Here is a 24,803-nt window from a genome sequence, read left to right as displayed (position 1 = left end):
CCTTCTGGAAGTGCTTTTAAAGTTGTGCCTTTGGAATAACTTCTAAATTTTTTTGCAGGGTTTTTATATCCCAAACAAGGAAAACCGATAACTGGCGCCCAACGTAACAACAATCATTTGTTTAAACTTATGCGTTAAAATAAATCATTAATAAAATTGTGTCGCAGATTAGAAAAACACATTTAGATTTCAAAAACTAACTATCCTGCCAACAAAGCTCTATGATTTTATAAAAGTCTTCTTACAAAATTAATTTGTTTCTATATAGGCCTTAATTGTATGATACCCGATTAAGTTTTAATTTGTATATATAGGTCATGCATTTTTTTTATTTTCCTCCCACATTGTAGAATGCACTAAACCATTTTATCTCCATCATTTAAGCAATACAATTTTCTGTGAAATTCAATACGAGAACTATTTTCTTTGAGCAATGACATCAATGAAACTACTCTTAAATGTTTCTAAGAAATAAATAAAACATTATGAAATTTGATATTTTTTTCTTTTTTGCTACTGCGATGTCTTTATTAAAGTCTGACGTCAATATCAGCAAGCAATTTCTTTTGAAATTGCGCAAAAACAAAACTAAAAAACGTTAAATGTCACAAAACATTAACATGATTTTCCCCAATGATTAATATCACCAAGCTCGAAAGGCAGGAATCAAAACTACCTATGAATAAAGATCCATAGAAAACCAATCAGAAAATGAGGAACAAAAATGGGACGAGGGAGCATGGCATATGTATATAAGAAACCTTCAAATACGTCTCCATTCATCCATGTGTCTGCCCTTCGATTTACTTTCGTTTTATGGAAACACACAACGACAACACTTCTGGGTCTGAGTGGTGTATTTTATGGGCAACCGGAGACCTGGCCATTGGTGTTTTCGTGTTGTTGAACAGCATTTCACATTCTCCTCGTTTTTTGTTTTAATTTTTTTTTTTGCATTTTGTATTCATGTTACGCTTTTACAGAATGATCAGTTTGACTAAAATTCATAAAGCATGAAAACGTTTCGTAAATTCTACAGCTAGCAAGCAACATCTCCGGCGGCGGACAGCAGTTACCACCACCAACATCACCAGCAATATCGTCGTCATCAGCAGCAGCATTAAAAACAATCCAGTAGAATGTTGAATATGCTGTTCGAGTTTCCATTCCATTCAATGTAAACCGATACTCCAAAACTATTCAAATTGGTTTGGGTTTTGAACATTGTTTTTTCTTTGCTATGCCGCATTTGTTGTGTTTTGTCGCTGAAAATTAGGTGACCCTACATGAGGATATTTCAATCATTCGCAAGTAAGAGGAAAATTCATTCTAATATCAAAAAAATATATTCTTCTTTGGATATATGTACGGGGTTTTTATGTATTTAGAGGTTAGTGGCCCCATGTTGGGCGCCAGTTTTAAACAATTACAGTTTTACAAATACAGTCGACTCCGCTTTACTGAAACGTTAAAAATGCAGCCATTTAATTTCAGTTATCCGAAGTTTTTGCTAAAGCGGACTACGGATAACTGAAAAAAACTTCCAGTAATGCGAACTTCGGATAACTGAAAAAGTTTCAGTAAAGCGGACTCCGTATAACTGGAAAAAAATCCACTCAATTTCAGTTAACCGAACTTATGACCAATGCTATGTACATAAAATAATAAAAACAAGGTGTTTGATTCCGTGTGTGTGCCATCTACAATTTTACCTTTCAGTTGATTTTATTTACAGAGTGATTTAAACTGTTTTGAAAGTGCCATCTTCACTTGAAATAAAGCGTTCTCAATACGGAGAAGAAAATGTACTCTCTCTCAATAGCGAGAATGTGGCATTTTCAGTAAAGCGAAGTCATACTAATGTGACGAAACTCATTTGAACACAAAAAACTTTTCAGTAATCCGATTTTTTCAGTTAAGCGGAGTTTCACTAAAGCGGAGTAATTTAAATGAAATGGGCAGAAAAAACAACTGGGGAATGCGATCGATTTCAGTTATCCGAGGTTTTTCAGTAAAGCGCATTGCGCTAAAGCGGAGTCGACTGTAAGTATATTAATAAAAGCTACAAATGGACAGTGGAAGCCAACATGGAGCAACGATTAGCCTATATGACTGGCACGCAGAGGGTTATAGGTTTAATTTCTGACTCTTAGAATACATTTTTACCTAAGGTCCATTCTAGTTTTCGCCTCTAGACTTTAAGCCATTGCAAGATAACTCTGATCTTGAGAAAATTCATATAGTTCTATTACGAATCCATTAGTTTGGTGTCCTGCTTCTATCAAATAGCCTCTCTGTATGGTCATTCACACTCAAAGAAAAAATATTATCCACCGGAAGAAAATTTTAGACAAAGAAAAAATGCCCCTTTGTTAACAAGTATTTTCTTTAAAAACAAATATACCCGAATTTGTGGAAGGTGTTACAACGATTGAATTTTTTTATTTGTCTTTAAAGAAACTATTTTGTCTAAAATTACGTTTCCCAGAAAAGAAAACTCTTCCTTCAGTGCAGGGTTCTCGAATCTTCTCAATAGATTCTACAAGATTCTTCTCCTAATTAACCTAAAATTATTATTCTATATTTTAGTATTAGCTCGTCTATCTTACAGACCTTTGTTAAGACCATTTCCATGAAATTTGAAAATGCTCTGCCATCTCGTTTAGATATTTTCAGCAGTCAATGGTTACCGTCCATACTTTATGCATCCCAGAATTGGTAGGGTATATCATTTGGCGTTGTCATGGTTATGTATCCTCCATTGGCGAAATTTTCATAATTGTCGCTTCATTTATTTTTTTCCAAAATATCCAGAAGGGGATTTTTTTTTTCATCTCTCTTATAGCTACTGCTACGAGGGAACAAAAACCAATTTCTTTGGCGTTGTTTTCCTGGTGTTTTAATGTCCGATAATAAGAACAACTGAAACATGATTGTTGGGATGGGGGGGAAATTATGTTATTATGGGCTCGTGGACGCGTGAGTTAATAATTTAATCATATGGAACAGAAAAAAAACCAGGAGACTGGGAAGACAATATAAAGAAGCACCTCAGTGAGAGATAATATTGGGCAGGCTACAAAGGAGAAAATTAAAAAAAAAGCCATTCATTCATTGTTCTTACCCTCCTTGCGGGTTCTACTTGCAAAGGTATATACATTTTTACTTTCATTATTTGGTGGCCATTCTTGTCCTTCAGTTTTTGCGAAAAATGGTCATATAATGAAATTTAATATTTAATAATACAGATAGAATTACAATTGAAATGAGTTCCTTTTTTTCATATTTTGCTTGAAATTTATTCAATATTACTTTCTTAGCTATACACTAAACAATCACTTTTTCAGGGGTTGTATACATTTTTTTGTTCTTAAGAACTTGAATATTATGTGAGGAAAACGTTGTTGTTGTTATTTTTTATTTAAAAGAAACAAAAAAAAAAACAACACAAAAAATAATTTAAATTAAAAACACATTAAAATCACAGGTAGGAAAATATCTCTTAAAAACTAATACATTACTCTAGGCGCGACTAATGAAGGGACGGACAGACGGATGTCTGGCCCACGCACCAAAATAGTTTATTTTACAAGGTAAAATATATCAAAGAATGTAAAATCTGGGAGGGGGCATAATATTATTGTGGCATGATAGAATTTTAATTTTAAAGCTGCTTCAAGACCCTGGGTAGTAAATAAAATTATCTATCAAAACTCTTTGGTGCTAAATGGTATTTTCGATATAGAATAAATTTTCCGATATCGTAGAGGCACAGAAACAAAAATTCACCAGTAATTACGAGTTCAATTAAAACAACAATAATGCCCATATACAAAAAAAAAAAAAAATTATTGACAGTTTATCGAAGGGTGGGAGCCACCGTGATGCAATGGTTAGCATGCCCGCCTTGCATACACAAGGTCGTGGGTTCGATTCCTGCTTCGACCGAACACCAAAAAGTTTTTCAGCGGTGGATTATCCCACCTCAGTAATGCTGGTGACATTTCTGAGGGTTTCAAAGCTTCTCTAAGTAGTAATTGTAGCATTGATACTAATAGCATTAATTAATTTCGTGATTGAAATCAAAAAATATTTCTCCCAAATATGTATCGACCCTAAATTATTCTATCATCCTTCCAAAGAACACCCTATTCTCTGCATGTTTATAATAAAGGGTGATTTGTTAAGAGCTTGATAACTTAAAAAAAAAAAAAACGCATAAAATTTGCAAAATCTCATCGGTTCTTTATTTGAAACGTTAGATTGGTCCATGACATTTACTTTTTGAAGATAATTTCATTTAAATGTTGACCGCGGCTGCGTCTTAGGTGGTCCATTCGGAAAGTCCAATTTTGGGCAACTTTTTCGAGCATTTCGGCCGGAATAGCCCGAATTTCTTCGGAAATGTTGTCTTCCAAAGCTGGAATAGTTGCTGGCTTATTTCTGTAGACTTTAGACTTGACGTAGCCCCACAAAAAATAGTCTAAAGGCGTCAAATCGCATGATCTTGGTGGCCAACTTACCGGTCCATTTCTTGAGATGAATTGTTCTCCGAAGTTTTCCCTCAAAATGGCCATAGAATCGCGAGCTGTGTGGCATGTAGCGCCATCTTGTTGAAACCACATGTCAACCAAGTTCAGTTCTTCCATTTTTGGCAACAAAAAGTTTGTTAGCATCGAACGATAGCGATCGCCATTCACCGTAACGTTGCGTCCAACAGCATCTTTGAAAAAATACGGTCCAATGATTCCACCAGCGTACAAACCACACCAAACAGTGCATTTTTCGGGATGCATGGGCAGTTCTTGAACGGCTTCTGGTTGCTATTCACTCCAAATGCGGCAATTTTGCTTATTTACGTAGCCATTCAACCAGAAGTGAGCCTCATCGCTGAACAAAATTTGTCGATAAAAAAGCGGATTTTCTGCCACTGATTTTGGTAATAAAATTCAATGATTTGCAAGCGTTGCTCGTTAGTAAGTCTATTCATAATGAAATGTCAAAGCATACTGAGCATCTTTCTCTTTGACACCATGTCTGAAATCCCACGTGATCTGTCAAATACTAATGCATGAAAATCCTAACCTCAAAAGAATCACCCTTTATAATTATGGACCGATGTGGACCAATTTTTGCATGGTTGTTAGAGACCATATACCAACACCATGTACCACATTTCAGACGGATCGGATGAAACATGCTTCTCGTAGAGGCTCCGCAAGCCAAATCTGGCGATCGGTTTATATGGGGGCTATATATAATTATGGACCGATGTAGACCAATTTTTGCATGGTTGTTAGAGACCATATACCAAAACCGTGTATCAAATTTCAGCCGGATCGGATAAAATTTTCTTCTCTTTGAGGCTCCGCAAGCCAAATCTGGGGATCGGTTTATATGGGGGCTATATATAATTATCGACCGATGTGGACCAATTTTTGCATGGTTGTTAGAGACCATATACCAACACCATGTACCAAATTTCAGCCGGATCGGATGAAATTTGTTTCTCTTTGAGGCTCCGCAAGCCAAATCTGGGGATCGGTTTATATGGGGGCTATATATAATTATGGACCGATGTGGACCAATTTTTGCATGGTTGTTAGATACCATATACCAACACCATGTACCAAATTTCAGCCGGATGGGATGTAATTTGCTTCTCTTTGAGGCTCCGCAAGCCAAATCTGGGGGTCGGTTTATATGGGGGCTATATAAAGGGTGATTTGTTAAGAGCTTGATAACTTTTTTTAAAAAAAAAACGCATAAAATTTGCAAAATCTCATCGGTTCTTTATTTGAAACGTTAGATTGGTCCATGACATTTACTTTTTGAAGATAATTTCATTTAAATGTTGACCGCGGCTGCGTCTTAGGTGGTCCATTCGGAAAGTCCAATTTTGGGCAACTTTTTCGAGCATTTCGGCCGGAATAGCCCGAATTTCTTCGGAAATGTTGTCTTCCAAAGCTGGAATAGTTGCTGGATTATTTCTGTAGACTTTAGACTTGACGTAGCCCCACAAAAAATAGTCTAAAGGCGTCAAATCGCATGATCTTGGTGGCCAACTTACCGGTCCATTTCTTGAGATGAATTGTTCTCCGAAGTTTTCCCTCAAAATGGCCATAGAATCGCGAGCTGTGTGGCATGTAGCGCCATCTTGTTGAAACCACATGTCAACCAAGTTCAGTTCTTCCATTTTTGGCAACAAAAAGTTTGTTAGCATCGAACGATAGTGATCGCCATTCACCGTAACGTTGCGTCCAACAGCATCTTTGAAAAAATACGGTCCAATGATTCCACCAGCGTACAAACCACACCAAACAGTGCATTTTTCGGGATGCATGGGCAGTTCTTGAACGGCTTCTGGTTGCTCTTCACTCCAAATGCGGCAATTTTGCTTATTTACGTAGCCATTCAACCAGAAGTGAGCCTCATCGCTGAACAAAATTTGTCGATAAAAAAGCGGATTTTCTGCCACTGATTTTGGTAATAAAATTCAATGATTTGCAAGCGTTGCTCGTTAGTAAGTCTATTCATGATGAAATGTCAAAGCATACTGAGCATCTTTCTCTTTGACACCATGTCTGAAATCCCACGTGATCTGTCAAATACTAATGCATGAAAATCCTAACCTCAAAAGAATCACCCTTTATTTTCTTAGTTGGTCAAACCAAAGTGTATATATCTCCGTCTCTATATCCATCTCTTTAAAAGTGTGACGAAATAATTGTGACACTCATATTTCGACAAAAACAGATGGACAGGTTTCCTTATAGAATAAGTCAAAATCAACCAAAGAAACCGAAAACAAAAACTAAATGAAATGAAAAATCCATGGACCAAAATAAAGTCATTAGTATTGAGAAAATATTTATGTGCTTGTTGCTGTTTCTATCTTTTTTTTGGTTGTTTGTCAAATATTTTTGAAAATAATATTTTCTGATATATTTCTGTGGTGTATGTTGTTGTTGTCTGTTTCGAGGTGAAAATATTTTTTTGTTGGTGAGTTATGACAACGCTAAAGATTTTTGAATAATTAATTTAAAAAGAAATATTTGTGGATATACATATTTTGTTTTTGTCTAACTGGTCTTCAAAATATTTTCCACAGTGAATATGTTTTTGGGGTATCGAATTTTTCACTTAGTTTGAATTAAATTACTGTGGGCAGAGATCTATTGACTCATATCCTACGACAAAAAAAAATATATAACATATACAAATTTTCAATAGTTATACATTTTTCTCATAAATAAATTCAACTAAATATTTTTTGCCATGTATGGTCTATGAGGAAATTTTGTGGTGCCTTCAATCTCTATTGCATTGCAAATAGTAGGTCATAGATTTTTTTCAAATTTCATGTATTTTTAGAAACTTATTTTGCATAGGCTGTTGAGGCAATGGAAATCTCAATTATAACTGAGTAAAATGACGCCACAATTGCATTAAAATAGAACTTGTGAATAAAAATTTAATGAAAAATGGCAAAATTTTTATTACAACAGGATTTAAAATAAAAAACGAATACAAATTATTGATGCCTCAGTTTAATATATGAAACAGATATTTGTTTTCAATAAATGTGGTACTTGTTACAGGGACTTAACCAGAATGTTAGAAAAAGTCTTTATTTCACACAAATAATTCTTTTCTCCCAAACGAAATGTTAGAGCAACGAAGACTTCTTTTCTTATTAAAGTTGGCTCCTTATAGTCAAATACATTTTTATTTATAGTAAAATACATTTTTATTTACCTGAAAGAAACAACTTTAATAACTTCTTTCCGTTTCTAATTTTATCTAAATGGTAGGGGACTTTTTATGGCCAAGTCTAAAAGACGGACCCTAGAGTTCTGAGCAGCACATAAAGAATTTAGCCAGATAAGATAGTTGCTTTATTAAAAGCATCTATTGACTCTCTAGCCCAAATAAAATTTCTTTAAAACGAAATCTTTGCAAAAAATAAACTAATATTAAAATGCTAAATATTTTTAAATTTTTTTGAAATTTAAAATATTTTTTTAAGTATTAAAATGAGATATGCAATTATTAATAATTTTAAATCTAGATATTTTTTCCCAAAAAAAAATAATAAAATTAATTGAATTATAATATGTCGTCAGATTTCTCCACAAAGGCTGGAGTGTTCGATTAATTTTTTAAGGAATTTTTCATAGCTAACTTTTCTTAACCATACCATATATGTTGTGACAATAAATTTCAATTATACCAATGGCAAAAAATGGCACTAATCGTTTACAAACAATTTCCTCTTCCCTCACACAAAATACAATAACCTCGATTTTGTTTTCTGAACTGTTTTCGGCACTCTTGTCATAAATGCATTTTTGTAGCCATTTGATTTTATTAGGCATATAAAGTTTCGTTTTTCATGCATCCACCAAGATTAACACCAAATTGGATTTGAATACACCCACTCACTTCTCAGAGTCATTGGATGGATGGTTGGTTGGCTGGCTGGCGGTCTGAGTGACTTCAACTCATAACATTGCTACGCCGAGCGGTGGTATCTAATGAAATCCGCCTTAGACTGAACGCATAAACTGAAAATTCGATCGGATTTGCTTATTACGATTTTATGCTAAATTATGTACGACAATCGGCAAACGAACGGAAGAAAGTGGGTTGTTGTTTGTTGCATTCGAACATTTCCATCACAAGCAAATAGAAAAATTCATAAATTTTGCATTTTTATTTTATGTTTAATAAAAATAACAAAATGTTTAAAGCTTTTTTTGTTGAAGTGAGCTTCAAAGAATCCATTTGGAGGTGTATGTTCTCTATTGATTTCATCAATGATACACTGAAAAGAACAAATTTGTAATGGCCCTTTAATGGGAAAATTAATTTTAATTAATTTTTTATCGGATGAAGTCTCTTTGTGTTTTTTTGTCATTAAATGCATCACATCTTAATTTTTATTGACAACTTGTTGTGCAACCTTTTATTTATTTATGTTATACGAACATATTTTCTAAAGTAGAAAAATTTCAAAGAGTGCTTTTTGTTATTTGTTTGAAATTAAATTGTTCAAACGTATTCGATAATTATTAAAAAAATCAAATTTTATTTTGAATTAGAAATGACACTATTTGTGCCACTCAACTCAACTTCAATAGTGTACTTAATTCAATATTGCATTGCAATATCAGCTAAACCTTTCATAGCAAAGGTCAGCGTTACCATTTCGATTTTCTAAAAAGAGACACAAAAAGTGTATTTTGTAATAAAAAGTGGTACAATATTTAAAAACAAGTGTCACATTTTGTATAAATGGGTTTTATAAGTTTTTTTTTTATATAAAGAAAAATGTCTTTGCATATTTCTAGGCGTTACCATTGTCCGCTTGATAACACTATGGTTTGAGGAAAAAGTGCTTACTATTATGTTATTGGACGCATTATTTTGAAAAAATCAAATCTTATTTTCTTTATGAGCGATTAGAAATGACACTATTTCTGTCACTTTTTATAAGTCAACTTCAATAATGTACTTAATTCAATATTGCATTGCTATATCAGCTAAACCCTTCATAACAAAGATCATCGTTACTATTTCGATTTTCTAAAAAGAGGCACAAAAAGTGTCTTTTGAAATAAAAAATAACACAATATTTAAAAAGAAAGTGTCAAATTTTGTACAAATGGGTTTTGTAAGTTTTTTTTTTTATGTAGAGACATTTTTTTGCATACTTCTAGGCGTCACCATAGTCCGTGATAACACTATGGTTTGAGGAAAAAGTGCTTAATATTATTTTATTGGACGCATTATTTTGAAGGTACCGGTTACATTTGTAATTTTAAAAGGATCCGGGATCAAATTTTACTAAAAGTATTTCAATAATATATTAATTAATTATATAAAAGAAAAGTGGAAGCAAAAACATGTAAAATGTGTGGCATTTAGCGGCACAACAAAAAGGTGGCAAATTGGCACAAGAATAAAATTACTTACAGTCCCACTAACTTTTTATTATATTATTTATATTTTAAATTACATTAAATAATTTTGTGTGATCCTTTTACTCTAAGTGTTAAAAACACATTCACCAAAGTCTTACAAAGAAGGCATGTCAACTGCCGACTTGCTTGTTTGCCCACAAATAGAGAATCAACCCACATAATTTTTTTTATTGTTTTTTGTCTTAATTTTTTTGAAAATAAATATGAAATATAGCTTTTGACACCTGAGTTAACGGAAATCAAAGATAATATTATGCAGTTCCTTGGAAAAAAATCCCAAAATATGCAAAATAAAAAAATAATGACAAAATGCTGGGGGTGTTGATGGCTCCCCTTGCAGTGAATTTAGTTGATATGCTTCGACCAGGCATCCACTAGTCCGTATCATTTAAAATTCACTAAATGCATCCGAGATTTCTTCTGAGGCGCATAACTGCAAATATTTAACAAATAAAAAATATAAATCTTCTATACAGGGTGGTACATAAGGAACTCTACAATGCATAATGGAATTAAACTAAAATTAAAATCAAATAAATTTAATGAATTCAATTGAAATTATTTTTACTCAATATTTTCTTATATATGTTTGATTTATTTAATTTAATTTTTATTTAATTAATTTAGTATTAAAGTATTAAAAAGTTCACCCTATTCCATCATCTTATTTTTAGTGAGATTTTTTCCTAGCTATAAATCGACTAACCTCAAATAAAAAATAACGCTAAAACATACACATAATTGTGCCAACGTTGACAGAAAAATGATCTCTCAACGAAAAGTGGACGATCTACAAAAAAAAATCTACGAAAAATCCACATGATGACAGTTCCATTTTTATATTCTAGTAATACAGTGGTCGTCGTCATCATGTTCGTCATCATTGGATGCTTGACTGCCTATCTGTCCCGTCTGTCCACTGATCTATGTGTAGTCAGAACTTCCGTCCGTCCATGTATTCATCTTGGTTGCATTTGTCGCATCCATAGAGGATATGGGGCATTCAATAAAAAAAATATTTTGTGGAGAATTCATTCAAAAAGCATTAGGAAATAGGAATTTATTCTAATTACTCAATATTTTTGTAAAAAAGATAAAATGTTTGTAGAAATATTTGGATGGATTGTAGTATTGTAGTACACAAATTTTCAGCTTTGTGCAAATTAACAAATATTTGACTTTGTAGGTTAGGTTAGATTGAAACAGAGGATACTGGTTTCCCTGTTTAATAACGTCTGACATACTTGTTGTGCGCTCTAACCTCTATTTCCCGTCGTACCCTTATTTTATCCCAGGAATTTTGTATCCTTAACGAAATCCCTAATTTTTTACAGTCCTTGTTGCCAAGTTGGGCTATTTTCCGAATCATCTCTTCACTGATATGGTTAACTCTTTGTCTAGTAAATGCAGGGAAGTGACGAGGGTAGTGTTCCAAAATCTCATTATCCTCAAAACAAGCCCATTCTCTACTGCTTCTATTCGGCAAAGATGTGCTCTCAATTCTAGATCATTGTTCCCATGGCCTCATAACTGTTGTCCTAGTCCCCTTCAGAAGTTCTCCAAATTTTTTCTTTCGATAGTTGCATTGGCTCACATCGCTTTATTTTGTCTTTGTAAATCTTCACAAATATATGGAAGAATTTATTTTTTTTTTATTTTTGCTATAGGATTTTTTTTTTGTGAAATGCCCCATACACCAAATGTCAGTGGAGTTTATATTCGACTCGTGCTGCTGCATGTAATTATTTATGAGATCAAGTTGCAAATTTGTTGTAGGTTTTTGTATCTTCTGACTTTTTTTCTAGTTTTTCTTTGCAAAGGAAAAAGCAAAATAGACAGATTTTGTTTTGCCGATTTTCCGGTTCACCAAATGTGACACAGTTTTGAGTGTGAGTGATGTTTTTGGTGTAAACTTGAAACTGAATTTTTTTTAATTTTGTAGATTCGAAAAAAGGATAAACATTTTTATGTTTTCCAGGAGAAACAACTCTCTGGCCATTGGTTGCAGACTCAATATATTTCATAGAGCCATATAATACTTTTCCCTCTGTTAACCTCCAAAACGAGCTATATTTAGACCAATATTCTATCTGTTCTATTAATGAGCTATTTAGAGCTTCCTTTTTCGATAACTCTGGCTTTAAATAAGGCTGGTAATAAATTTATTTGCTTGGTCTACAATTTTATATCGTAGCTAGGTTAGGTTAGGTGGCAGCCCGATGTATCAGGCTCACTTAGACTATTCAGTCCATTGTGATACCACATTGGTGAACTTCTCTCTTATCACTGAGTGCTGCCCGATTCCATGTTAAGCTCAATGACAAGGGACCTCCTTTTTATAGCCGAGTCCGAACGGCGTTCCACATTGCAGTGAAACCACTTAGAGAAGCTTCGAAACCCTCAGAAATGTCACCAGCATTACTGAGGTGGGATAATCCACTGCTGAAAAACTTTTTGGTGTTCGGTCGTAGCAGGAATCGAACCCACGACCTTGTGTATGCAAGGCGGGCATGCTAACCATTGCACCACGGTGGCTCCCCACGTAGCTAAAAATTACTATATTATTTGTGTTCACGCATTTAGACATGTCTATCGACGCCTATCTGTGGTTATTTATAATTAGGAAATTAAAAAAAAAAATTGTCTCCTTTATTGCTCTTGTTTTTACCACGACAAAAAAATTCATTGCTTAAATAAAAATAAATTTTAAATAAATAGAATTTAATGTAATATCCACAAAGCAACAGAATTCCGTTTTCTTTAATTATAGAAAACTCGAATGTTTTTTATTACCTTATAGAAATTCCATTATAAGACCACATATATTTCACGTTGATGTAGGGTTAAGGTCATACCAAGTCACAAAAGAAATAAAGGGGCACATTTATGATTTCCATAAATTGGAAATGGCATAGTAGATATGTCTTTCATTTTATGGTATTTCGACCACTAAAATACCAAACACTATGGTTGAAAGATTTACAAATTATTATTTTATAATTAATAGTAATTTATGGCTAAGCATTTATGAGCTACTAAAAAATAAATCAAGCAGTATTAGAAAAAAATCCTAGAAAAAAACCAATTAAAATGATTTCAAAATATATGCTAAAAATTGTGTGCTAACAAGAATAAAATTTCGAAAAAATATATGTGAATATAAAATTATATAATAGAAATATAATAGTTTAAGACTGAGACTTCAATTATTAAATATTGTTAAAAATTATGAAACTCACGCTTCAAAATAAATGTGAGCAACTCTAATGGCATCTCATCATTTTAAACTGCAACAAAAGAATAATAAAAAAGGAAATTCATTAAAATATTTAGTTTTTGATTAAAAAAAAAGAAAATAAAATTTGCAAGACAAACTAAAAATGATCGCTTAAACTAAAAGGTATCTGGAGAACATAAAAAAAATAATGGAAAATTTATACATCTCATTTGAATGTAAATTTCAAATTCCAAACCCAACTACCTGCCGAAAAATGCTCAAGGCTCAAAGCATAAACGTCAACCATTAAAAGCAATACACTAAAATTACCATGGATTTTTGCCTGGAGTCTAATTCTCTGAAGTTTTACAATTATGCCGACAATGTTGTCAACCCGGCACCCAGAAATACACAATTGCAAAGACACTGTCCGTCTATGCATGCATCTGTCTGTGGTGGTTTCCAAATGATTCGTTAGGAGTATCACAACAAGCGCCTAACCACAAAAGCCAGAGAGTTCCAACCATGTCACAGGGAATATTGTGACTATGGCCAGATTGGTGATTATACACCCAGATAAGGAATATGGTCACCGCTGAGAGCAAAATGTTGTATATGCAACATGTTTGTCGCAACCATATTATTTTCTCGGACATTATGTATCTGACATTTTTACAGTAACAAATGCTGTTTTATCCCCATCAAAAAATTAAATGTTGCTCTTGGAGGTGCAAAACTAAAAATCAATATGTTTGCAAGAAAAATATTTTCGTCAGTTGACCGTCCCAGAATATGATTGTGGCAAAATAGTGTTTTTTTTAGAAAAGCACAATTCGAAAATTATAACCATGGCCCCGACTAGTATTTCCCATCTTCATACAGAGAAGGAATATGATCACTTCAAACATGTTGCAAGAGCGAAATGTTATTTTTGGCCGGGGAACATGTTACATATTTGTCGCAAAAATGTTATTTTCTCGAAAATTATATATCTGATTTAGACCACCATGTATATGTTTGCCGAGAAAAGAACAATTTTGTAGTACAAGTACTGTTTTATCCATCCAAAAATTAAATATTGCCCTGGGAAGTGATCATATTCCTTCTCTGCGTGTAGATTTAAATAATAATTTGAAAAACTAAAAATTAATATTGTTGCAATAAAAATACTTTAGTCAGCTGGCCGACCCATAATCATAATATGATTGTTGCAACATAGTGCTTCTTTAGAAATTCAAAATTCGAAAATTAATAACCTTCTTTTTCCCGCCCTTATTTTCATGGTTTCTCCTTCCTGACCATAGTAAGATGGTGAAAAGTTTGAACAATTTTTGTTAAAACATTGTTTAAAGTTAACTCCAAATGCTGGAGATGTTGACTTGCTGAATTCAAAAAAAAACAAAAACTTTGTATTAAATGTAGCAAATTCCTTATTTGGACTAACAATGGGTTTGGGTTAACTGGCTGCTTCTTGTGCTTTGTTGCAGACACACGACAGACGGACAAACGCATAATTTAATGTGATTTAAATTGGATGCCATAGAAGATCTCAGGCCAGACACGAGACCAGCCACTCTACAAAATGGAGTGAGACCACAAAAGCTCAGGTAAATAAAGACCACGAGAGATTTATGGTAATATTCAGGACAATATACAAAAATGGAAACAAACGACATTCTTGTGTATTGTTCAAAATTTTAGATGGACTATTTAGTTGATTTTTTGTCGATTGTGAAATTTATATTTTTCCAATAAATTTGTTTTATATGTTCGGTAGTTTCATAATTTTAGAAAGAAAATTTTTGGAAATCATGTCAGCTATTAGCCTCAATTTCATAATTTTAATTAGCTGGGCCTTTTGTGTTTATTTGATTTAAGGGTATATCAGATTCCTAAACTGAATTGGTAAAAGAATTTTTCTATATACGATACAATCTAGAAGTTTTCTATTGTTGTTGGAATTTGGAAATTTATTAGTTTTTAAATTTATTTCAAAATCAAAATGAGAACCAATAAAATTAATTTCATATTTAGCAATATTTTACTAAGATTGGCTATTTAATAAATATTGATTTTATATGGAATGTGACATTTTAAAAATTGATGTGTATATATAAACCACTCAGAAATGAAGTCCATCGTTTAGTGAGTGCACAAAAGTGGCGAAATTCTCAAGTGAGCGTAATACTAAAGTACTGTTTTTAAACGTGATCTTGTAGCACACTTCAGCGTTACCGATGAGAATTCCAAAAAGGTGGCAACTAACTAAACTATCTTCATGAAAGAGGTAGGATCCCCATAGTTAGGAATTTCAATTGAGGTAGGCGGAAGAAATTGAGCCTGACCTGAATATTAAAAAAAGGAGAAGTGACCTTGAATTGTTAAAAAAAAAAAACAACCAAAGCGAGAAAGTGGTAACTAAAACCTAAAATGACATATTGTAAGGCTACACCGGCCATGAGTTCGGAAGAAGAGAACGGGCCCTAAGAAGTTCTCAAAATATTGGCAGATCTGCCAACTACCCCGAAATACTTTTTGACAAACAGATTTAAATACTATTTCTCAATAGTTGTAGCAAAATCTTGCCAACTTCAATATCCTTCCTGGATTATAGAATTATTTATTGAATTTCCCCAACTAGTAATTATCTCTCCTTTAAAGTTAGAAAATTCACAAATAGAAAAGTAAAGCAGAAACAAATAACTTTAGAAATAATGTTTTATTGTTTTTGTTTAAATCGATCTTATAAAATTATAAACAAAACTTATTGCTTTTTATTTTTATAATACCAGACCACCTCAACGACAAAAACTATTAATGCTAAAGTATATCCTGCTGCCATTATAAAGCCACAAATTACAAAAAACTCCAATGATAAAGGCTGTACAGACAAATCATTATTCGGAATAAAAGCTATTTGGCCTTCGCGCAAACCTTCCTGATAGCTCTCCTCAAAGTAATACGTACCCAGCCCACTACAGAATAGATTATCCATAAAGTCTCTTAGTAACTCCTGAAAAGGCCAGTAATCACGCATGGGAATATCGCCAATGTCACTGGTAATAACCAAATTCTCCAATTTTTTCATACGAGGACGCGACATAAATTTCTGTTGATACAAATAGAAATCCATTTCACTATCTAAAGCAAAGTAAACATATTCAGGATTTAAATTGCGCAGATTATTGGCAATCGTCTCCTCGTTTACGACAATGGTTTGTTGTCTTACCAAAGGTGAAGCCTGTGATACTTCCAAGATATACTGCTGGAATGGTGTAGTCAATATGGTTAAATTATGATCGACCACATCTTGGAGAGAGGTGATCTCTTGACGATAGATTTTTGTTAATAGGATAGATGACAAATAAGCCAAATATATATTGGATAACATGAATCCACAAAATATTAAAATAGCCTCTAAGGCATATTGATAGTTTTGTGATAAATGTCTGAGATTACAGGAGACACAGATAAAACTTTCGAAATTTATGAAAAAATTATCCAGGAACCGTATACGTTTATGCTGATGGTATTCCACTGCAATGATTAAGAGCAAAGTACAATTGAAGGTAAATAGAATCATAAGCCAAGTGTGGCTAGTAAAGGGTGATTCTTTTGAGGTTAGGATTTTCATGCATTAGTATTTGACAGATCACGTGGGATTTCAGACATGGTGTCAAAGAGAAAGATGCTCAGTATGCTTTGACATTTCATCATGAATAGACTTATTAACGAGCAACGCTTGCAAATCATTGAATTTTATTACCAAAATCAGTGGCAGAAAATCCGCTTTTTTATCGACAAATTTTGTTCAGCGATGAGGCTCATTTCTGGTTGAATGGCTACGTAAATAAGCAAAATTGCCGCATTTGGAGTGAAGAGCAACCAGAAGCCGTTCAAGAACTGCCCATGCATCCCGAAAAATGCACTGTTTGGTGTGGTTTGTACGCTGGTGGAATCATTGGACCGTATTTTTTCAAAGATGCTGTTGGACGCAACGTTACGGTGAATGGCGATCGCTATCGTTCGATGCTAACAAACTTTTTGTTGCCAAGAATGGAAGAACTGAACTTGGTTGACATGTGGTTTCAACAAGATGGCGCTACATGCCACACAGCTCGCGATTCTATGGCCATTTTGAGGGAAAACTTCGGAGAACAATTCATCTCAAGAAATGGACCGGTAAGTTGGCCACCAAGATCATGCGATTTGACGCCTTTAGACTATTTTTTGTGGGGCTACGTCAAGTCTAAAGTCTACAGAAATAAGCCAGCAACTATTCCAGCTTTGGAAGACAACATTTCCGAAGAAATTCGGGCTATTCCGGCCGAAATGCTCGAAAAAGTTGCCCAAAATTGGACTTTCCGAATGGACCACCTAAGACGCAGCCGCGATCAACATTTAAATGAAATTATCTTCAAAAAGTAAATGTCATGGACCAATCTAACGTTTCAAATAAAGAACCGATGAGATTTTGCAAATTTTATGCGTTTTTTTTTTAAAAAAAGTTATCAAGCTCTTAACAAATCACCCTTTATAAGGTTTCTGGAAATATTTAAACATTTCCAAGGGCTTATCGTATGGTACCATTAAGCGAGCAAAGATTATAAATTCAGGCCTGGTGATTTCGATTCCTCCACCAAATAATATTCCATCGGCGCATATATCAGCTTTTTGTTCGCGAATATATTCCATGCAACTCAATACCGAATAATGGGACATATTGGGCATAAAGACAAAATCCAAAGTAGCATTAAAATGTGAGGCAAATATCTGTACTACATTGCCATAGAAGCCACCCAACTGTAAATTACCCTTATCATCAAAGTAAGCACTTACTCTTGGTGGATAATTGCCTATGGTAACTGAGATGGGATAACCCTGCAGATTTGAATACGAACGCCGATGTCTTTGTTCCAAATATTCGGTGAGTGTTAAGGATTTTATTACCATTTTGGGTAATGGATCCATTGTAAGACATTGCTGCTGCATATTCATTAAGAGAATATGCCAAAAACCCTCTTGCCAACACCATTGGAATAACCACTCCCATTTGTTTGCGGATGAAATAGATGATCGGGTTAAAAATATCACATCCTTTGAATGGAGATTTATTAACGAAGGTTTAACTATATGCTGTAAATAGGATTCATCCAAATTGTGGGTATCTATTAAGCTTAATACTTGTTCTCCAATATGTCCTCGTAGATTGATACCAATTTCATTGGTTATCACCAACTGAGGGTGATGATTTAATCGAAGTTCCTCATACCCAATATGCGTTGTTTCATTATTTAAAAATACTACAAAGGTGTATACATTCAATTCAGTTTTGAATTTATTTAAAATATCTTCCAAATTTTCAGCATTTTTAATTTGCCAGAATGCAACCAAGTATAGAAGTGAAAACTCCATTCTTTAGCAGTAAACTGAATGCTTTTTTTGCTTATTACATTTGCCAATAACTGTGGAGCATGTAGTAGCAATTATATCTTAAAGGACTTTATTTGCTTTAGGGTTCTCCATTAAGCTATAAAATTTGTCCTAAGGGAAATGGATTAATGCAGAGGACTTGAGGTGAAAAAGAGCCTAAGGTTTATAATCCCATTTTATATAGACTAAAAGCCTTGCAATTGTTGTTTACCCTACCCTAAACCACCCAGCCCAAAGGCACAACTTTAAATGCACTTCCAGAAGATGTACTCCCAATGCTGTTCTTTATTTTAACTACTACCCAGGAAGTTCTTTTAATTCAATTTTTTATAACTTGGTTTTTTCATACTTTTAATTGACAATTTTAATTTTTTTTGTTTCAAATAGGTTAAAAACAGAGTAAGAATTCATAAAATGGTACAAATCATTTAAATTTTGTCGACAAAAATGTTAAATACAATCTGAAAAATTGTGAATTTTTGAAAATATTTGAAGTCAAACGTTTCCGGCAAGCGTTAGAATCCATTAAAAATCATAAAAAATTATTTATTTGATAAAATATCACAGAATTTTTATACGCTGCTCCACACTGTGGAACAGGGTATTATAAGTTAGTAAATATGTTTGCAACACCCAGAAGGAGACGAGATAGACACATGGTGTCTTTGGCAAAAATGGTCAGGGTGGGCTCCTGAGTCGATATAGCCATGTCCGTCTCTCCGTCTGTCCGTCTGTCCGTGAACACATTTTGTAATCAAAGTCTAGGTCGCAGTTTTAGTCCAATCGACTTCAAATTTGGCACAAGTATGTGTTTTGGCTCAGAATAGATCCCTATTGATTTTGGAAGAAATCGGTTCAGATTTAGATATAGCTCCCATATATATATTTCGCCCGATGTGGACTTATATGGCCCCAGAAGCCAGAGTTTTACCGTAATTGGCTTAAAATTTTGCACAAGAAGAACAATTAGTACTATAGTCCAGTGTGCCAAATTTCATTGAAATCGGTTCAGATTTAGATATAGCTCCCGTATATATCTTTCGCCCGATATGCAGTAATACGGTCCCAGAAACCAGAGTTTTACCCCAATTAGGTTGAAATTTTGCACAGGGAGTAGAACTAGCAGTGTAGTCAAGTGTGCAAAATTTTATTGAAATCGGTTCAGATTTAGATATAGCTCCCATATATATCGTTCGCCCGATTTACACTCATATGACCACACAGGCCAATCTTTAGCTCCGATTTAGTTGAAATTTTGCACTGAGAGTAGAATTAGCATTGTAGCTATGCGTGCCAAATTTGGTTGAAATCGGTTCAGATTTAGATATAGCTCCCATATATATCGTTCGCCCGATTTACACTCATATGACCACAGAGGCCAATCTTTAGCTCCGATTTAGTTGAAATTTTGCACTGAGAGTAGAATTAGCATTGTAGCTATGCGTGACAAATTTGGTTGAAATCGGTTCAGATTTAGATATAGCTCCCATATATATGTTTTTCTGATTTCGACAAAAATGGTCAAAATACCAACATTTTCCTTGTAAAATCGCCACTGTTTAGTCGAAAAGTTGTAAAAATGACTCTAATTTTCCTAAACTTCTAATACATGTATATCGAGCGATAAATCATAAATAAACTTTTGCGAAGTTTCCTTAAAATTGCTTCATATTTAAATGTTTCCCATATTTTTATACCCTCCATCATAGGATGGGGGTATATTAACTTTGTCATTCCGTTTGTAACACATCGAAATATTGCTCTAAGACCCCATAAAGTATATATATTCTGGGTCGTGGTGAAATTCTGAGTCGATCTGAGCATGTCCGTCCGTCCGTCCGTCCGTCCGTCCGTCCGTCCGTCCGTCCGTCCGTCTGTTGAAATCACGCTAACTTCCGAACGAAACAAGCTATCGACTTGAAACTTGGCACAAGTAGTTGTTATCGATGTAGGTCGGATGGTATTGAAAATGGGCCATATCGGTCCAATTTTACGTATAGCCCCCATATAAAGGGACCCTCAGATTTGGCTTGTGGAGCTTCTAACAGAAGCATATTTCATCCGATCCGGCTGAAATTTGGTATATGGTGTTGGTATATGGTCTCTAACAACCATGCAAAAATTGGTCCACATCGGTCCATAATTATATATAGCCCCCATATAAACCGATCCCCAGATTTGGCTTGCGGAGCCTAAAAGAGAAGCAAATTTCATCCGATCCGGCTGAAATTTGGTACATGGTGTTGGTATATGGCCACTAACAACCGTGCAAAAATTGGTTCACATCGGTCCATAATTATATATAGCCCCCATATAAACCGATCCCCAGATTTGGCTTGCGGAACCTCAAAGAGAAGAAAATTTCATCCGATCCGGCTGAAATTTGGTACATGATGTTGGTATATGGTCTCTAACAACCATGCAAAAATTGGTCCACATCGGTCCATAATTATATATAGACCCCATATAAACCGATCTCCAGATTTGGTTTGCGAAGCCTCAAAGAGAAGCAAATTGCATCCAATCCGGTTGTTATTTGGAACATGGTGTTAGTATATGATCTTTAACAACCGTGACAGAATTGGTCCATATCGGTCCATAATTATATATAGCCCCCATATAAAACGTTCTCCAGATTTGACCTCCGGAGCCTCTTGGAGGAGCAAAATTCATCCGATCCGGTTCAAATTAAGAACGTGGTGTTAGTATATGGTCTCTAACAACCATACCAAGATTGGTCCAATCACACAAAAATTGGTCCATATCGGTTCATAATCATGGTTGCCACTAGAGCCAAAAATAATCTACCAAAATTTTATTTCTATAGAAAATTTTGTCAAAATTTTATTTCTAGATAAAATTTTGTTAAAGTTTTATTAAAATTTTCATCATTGTCAAAATTCTATTTCTATAGAAAATTTTGTCAAAATTTTATTTCTATAGAAAATTTTGTTCAAATTTTATTCGGTTCATAATCATGGTTGCCACTCGAGCCAAACATAATCTACCAAGATTTTATTTCTATAGAAAATTTTGTCAAAAGTTTATTTCTATAGAAAATTTTTTTAAAATTTTATTTCCGTAGAAATTTTTGTCAAAATTTTCTTTCTATAGCAAATTTTGTCAAAATTTTTATTTCTATAGAAAATTTTGTGAAAATGTTATTTCTATAGAAAATTTTGTTAAAATTTTATTCCTGTAGAAAATTTTGTCAAAATTTTATGTCTACTTTGTCAAACTGAATTATAACGTATTGGATCGATCTTTTTTGATTTAATATATACCACGTATGGACTTACATACAATTTAGAAGATGGTGTTAGGAGGTTTTAAGATGCCTTGCCATCGGCAAGCGTTACCGCAACTTAAGTAATTCGATTCTGGATGGCAGTGTTTAGAAGAAGTTTCTACGCAATCCATGATGGAGGGTACATAAGCTTCGGCCTGGCCGAACTTACGGCCGTATATACTTGTTTTTTACTAACATTGTGTTCCACCCTAGTGCATTAGCCGACTTAAATTTTGAGTCTGTAGATTTTGTGGAAGCCTATCAAATTCTGTCCAGATCGAGTGATATTTAAATGTATGTATTTGGGACAAACCTTTATATATAGCCCCCAACACATTTGACGCATGTGATATGGTATCGAAAATTTGGATCTACAAAGTGGTGCAGGGTTTAATATAGTCGGCCCCGCCCGACTTTAGACTTTCCTTACTTGTTTAATTTACATCCGAAATATTGAATTCGGATCACACCTAAAGAAGTGATGCAAATTCAGTGCAACGGTTGTTGAAATGGAGGTCTTCCTTCCTATGACAAGCCCATGTTAAGGTCATCGCTTCTGCGTCAATTTTGACCACTTCCGGATCCAAAAAGAACATTTTCATTACTTTTTTGGCGAGGCTTTTTTTGCTGGGCACCTCTTCAGAATTAATAAAATTGGTTTGTGAGATAAACTTAAATCTTAGATGATGTGCCCGATACTTCGCTATATATATGTACTATATCAGAGTTATATCAAAATATTAATTTTTATTTTTTATGTCTAATTAATTCGTTAATTGATACATTTACGCGGCTGAAGCAATTTGAAGTAGGAAAAATTAATTTGGCCAATTAATTTCGTGATTGAATCGGAAAAACAAATTTTTCTCTGTGGTTTTAAATTTATGAAAACCTTTCCATTTCCAAATTGCATTAGAAACAAATCTATGTATGAAAACCCTTTTTAGTGAATGTACCCATTGATTATGACATTTATTACCACCATGTCACAATGATGTAGTAATAAATAATTAATTTTAAACAATTGAAACCAGTAATGCTTAGAGCTTATGAATATAAGAGAAATTGTGATATACTTATAAACTTTTCGTAACTACATCATTTTTAATGGACACTGGGTTGAGAATGTAAAAAATTATGCTAATAAAAAAAAAAACAAAAACAAAACAAATTCATAGAATTTTATTTTTAATTAAACATTTCGTTTTATTTTCTTTCTATAAATCATTATCTCAGCTAGGAAACATATGAAAGACAAACAATATCCTGTAGCTAAAATAAGCCCACATACATTAAAATAACCCAAAGATAATGGTTCCACCAGACGATCTTCATTTGGTATCATTTTTATTTGATGCAACAGCAGACCTTCCTGGATATTGACATCGGAGAGATGATCGTAGATACCAGCACAAAATAGATTATCCATAAAATCTGTAAATACATCCTGAAACGGCCAATAGGAACGCATAGGAATTTCTCCAATTTCCGTTGTTATCACAAAATTTGTCAATTTCTTCATACGTGGTTTCGATAAGAATTTTTGCTGATACAAAAAAAAATCCATATCATATTCTAAATTAAAGTACACATATTCTGGATTTAAGTTCCTCTCGTTTTCCCTAGCAAACTCTTCAGAAACAATCATGGCTTGTTGTTTGACCAAAGGTGAAACCTGTGAGGTCTCGAAGATCAATTGATGGAAAGGCGTTATTAAAATGCTAAGATTATGGGCCACCACATCATCAACGGAATTTATTTCATTGCGATAGATTTTTGTGAGTAGTATTGAAGATAGATAGGCCAGATACATATTTGATAAAATGAAACCACCAAACATCATTATGCCTTCCAAAGGAAAACGATAGTTTCCAGAGAGATGTTTTAATTTGAAAGAAGCACATAATAGACTCTGATAAGTGACGAGGATATTATGTGAAATTGAAATCTGTTGATGTTCCTTATACTCCACAGCGGAAATTAGGATGACTGTACAGATACTGGTGAAGACAATAAGCAACCATACCGAATTGGTATAGGGTATCCGAAAATAATGATACGTTTCCAAAGGTCTATCAAAGGGGACCATCAGTCGTGATACAGCCACATAAATTGGAGTTGTGGTCTCAATACCATAGCCAAAAAGTGTGGCATCACTGCAAATATCAGCCCAATGATTTGTAAGATATTCCATGCAACTAAGTACCGAATAATGTGACATATTGGGCATTACAATATAATCCAAGGTGGCATTGTATTGTGAAGCAAATATTTTCACTGCATTTCCATAAAATCCACTTAGCTGTAAATTTCCCATTTCATCATAATAAGCATTTGCTCGAGGTGGATAATTTCCTACGGTGGCTCTTATTTTGTGTCCCAATAGGTTTGAATTTCTTCGTTTTCTATGTTTCAAGTAGCCATAGAAGGTTATGGGTATTATGACCATCTCTGGCATGCAATCCACGGTAAAATATTGCTGATTCATATTCATGAGTAGGATATGCCAAAATCCATTTTGCCAACACCATTCAAATAACCATTGCCATTTGTACGAATCTTCTAAGGAGGAATTTGTTATAAAGATTAAATCTTTCATATGTAGATATATCAGAGAGGGTTTAACTATCTCATTGAGATACGTTTCATTTTGCCCATCGATAAATATTAAACTTGAAACTCTTTGACCCAGATGTAATCTTAAATCTGTAGCTATTTGATTGGTTATAATCACTTTCGGTTGATCAGTTAAATTCCATATATGATGCCAATTGTCTGTGCCAATTTCATTTGGAGTAAATACCATAAATGCATATAAGTCTAATTCAGTTCTTAATTTATCGAAAATATTTGCATAAATTTCCTTTTCAATATAATA

At 33.8% G+C, this 24,803-nt stretch overlaps 1 protein-coding gene and 1 long non-coding RNA gene across 9 annotated transcripts in view; one reads left to right on the top strand and one right to left on the bottom strand.

Annotated features, from left to right (window-relative positions):
* Positions 1-24,803, top strand: part of LOC142228622 (uncharacterized) — a 288,986-nt gene that overhangs the window by 46,609 nt on the left and 217,574 nt on the right. The gene's annotated exons all lie outside the window — the stretch shown is intronic.
* boi (brother of ihog) overlaps positions 1-24,803 on the bottom strand; it is a 174,277-nt gene that overhangs the window by 61,904 nt on the left and 87,570 nt on the right. For 6 of the 8 annotated variants that reach the window (XM_075299108.1, XM_075299115.1, XM_075299110.1 and 3 more), the window contains one exon: positions 13,226-13,273. The exons of the other annotated variants lie outside the window; for them this stretch is intronic. The gene's annotated coding sequence lies outside the window, so the exon portion shown is untranslated. The remainder of the gene's footprint in view (positions 1-13,225; positions 13,274-24,803) is intronic. 8 annotated transcript variants of the gene reach the window in all.

The sequence above is a fragment of the Haematobia irritans genome, chromosome 3 (genome assembly GCF_050003625.1).
Source record: "Haematobia irritans isolate KBUSLIRL chromosome 3, ASM5000362v1, whole genome shotgun sequence".
Lineage (NCBI taxonomy): Eukaryota > Metazoa > Arthropoda > Insecta > Diptera > Muscidae > Haematobia > Haematobia irritans.
This window is presented reverse-complemented; position numbering and strand designations above follow the sequence as displayed.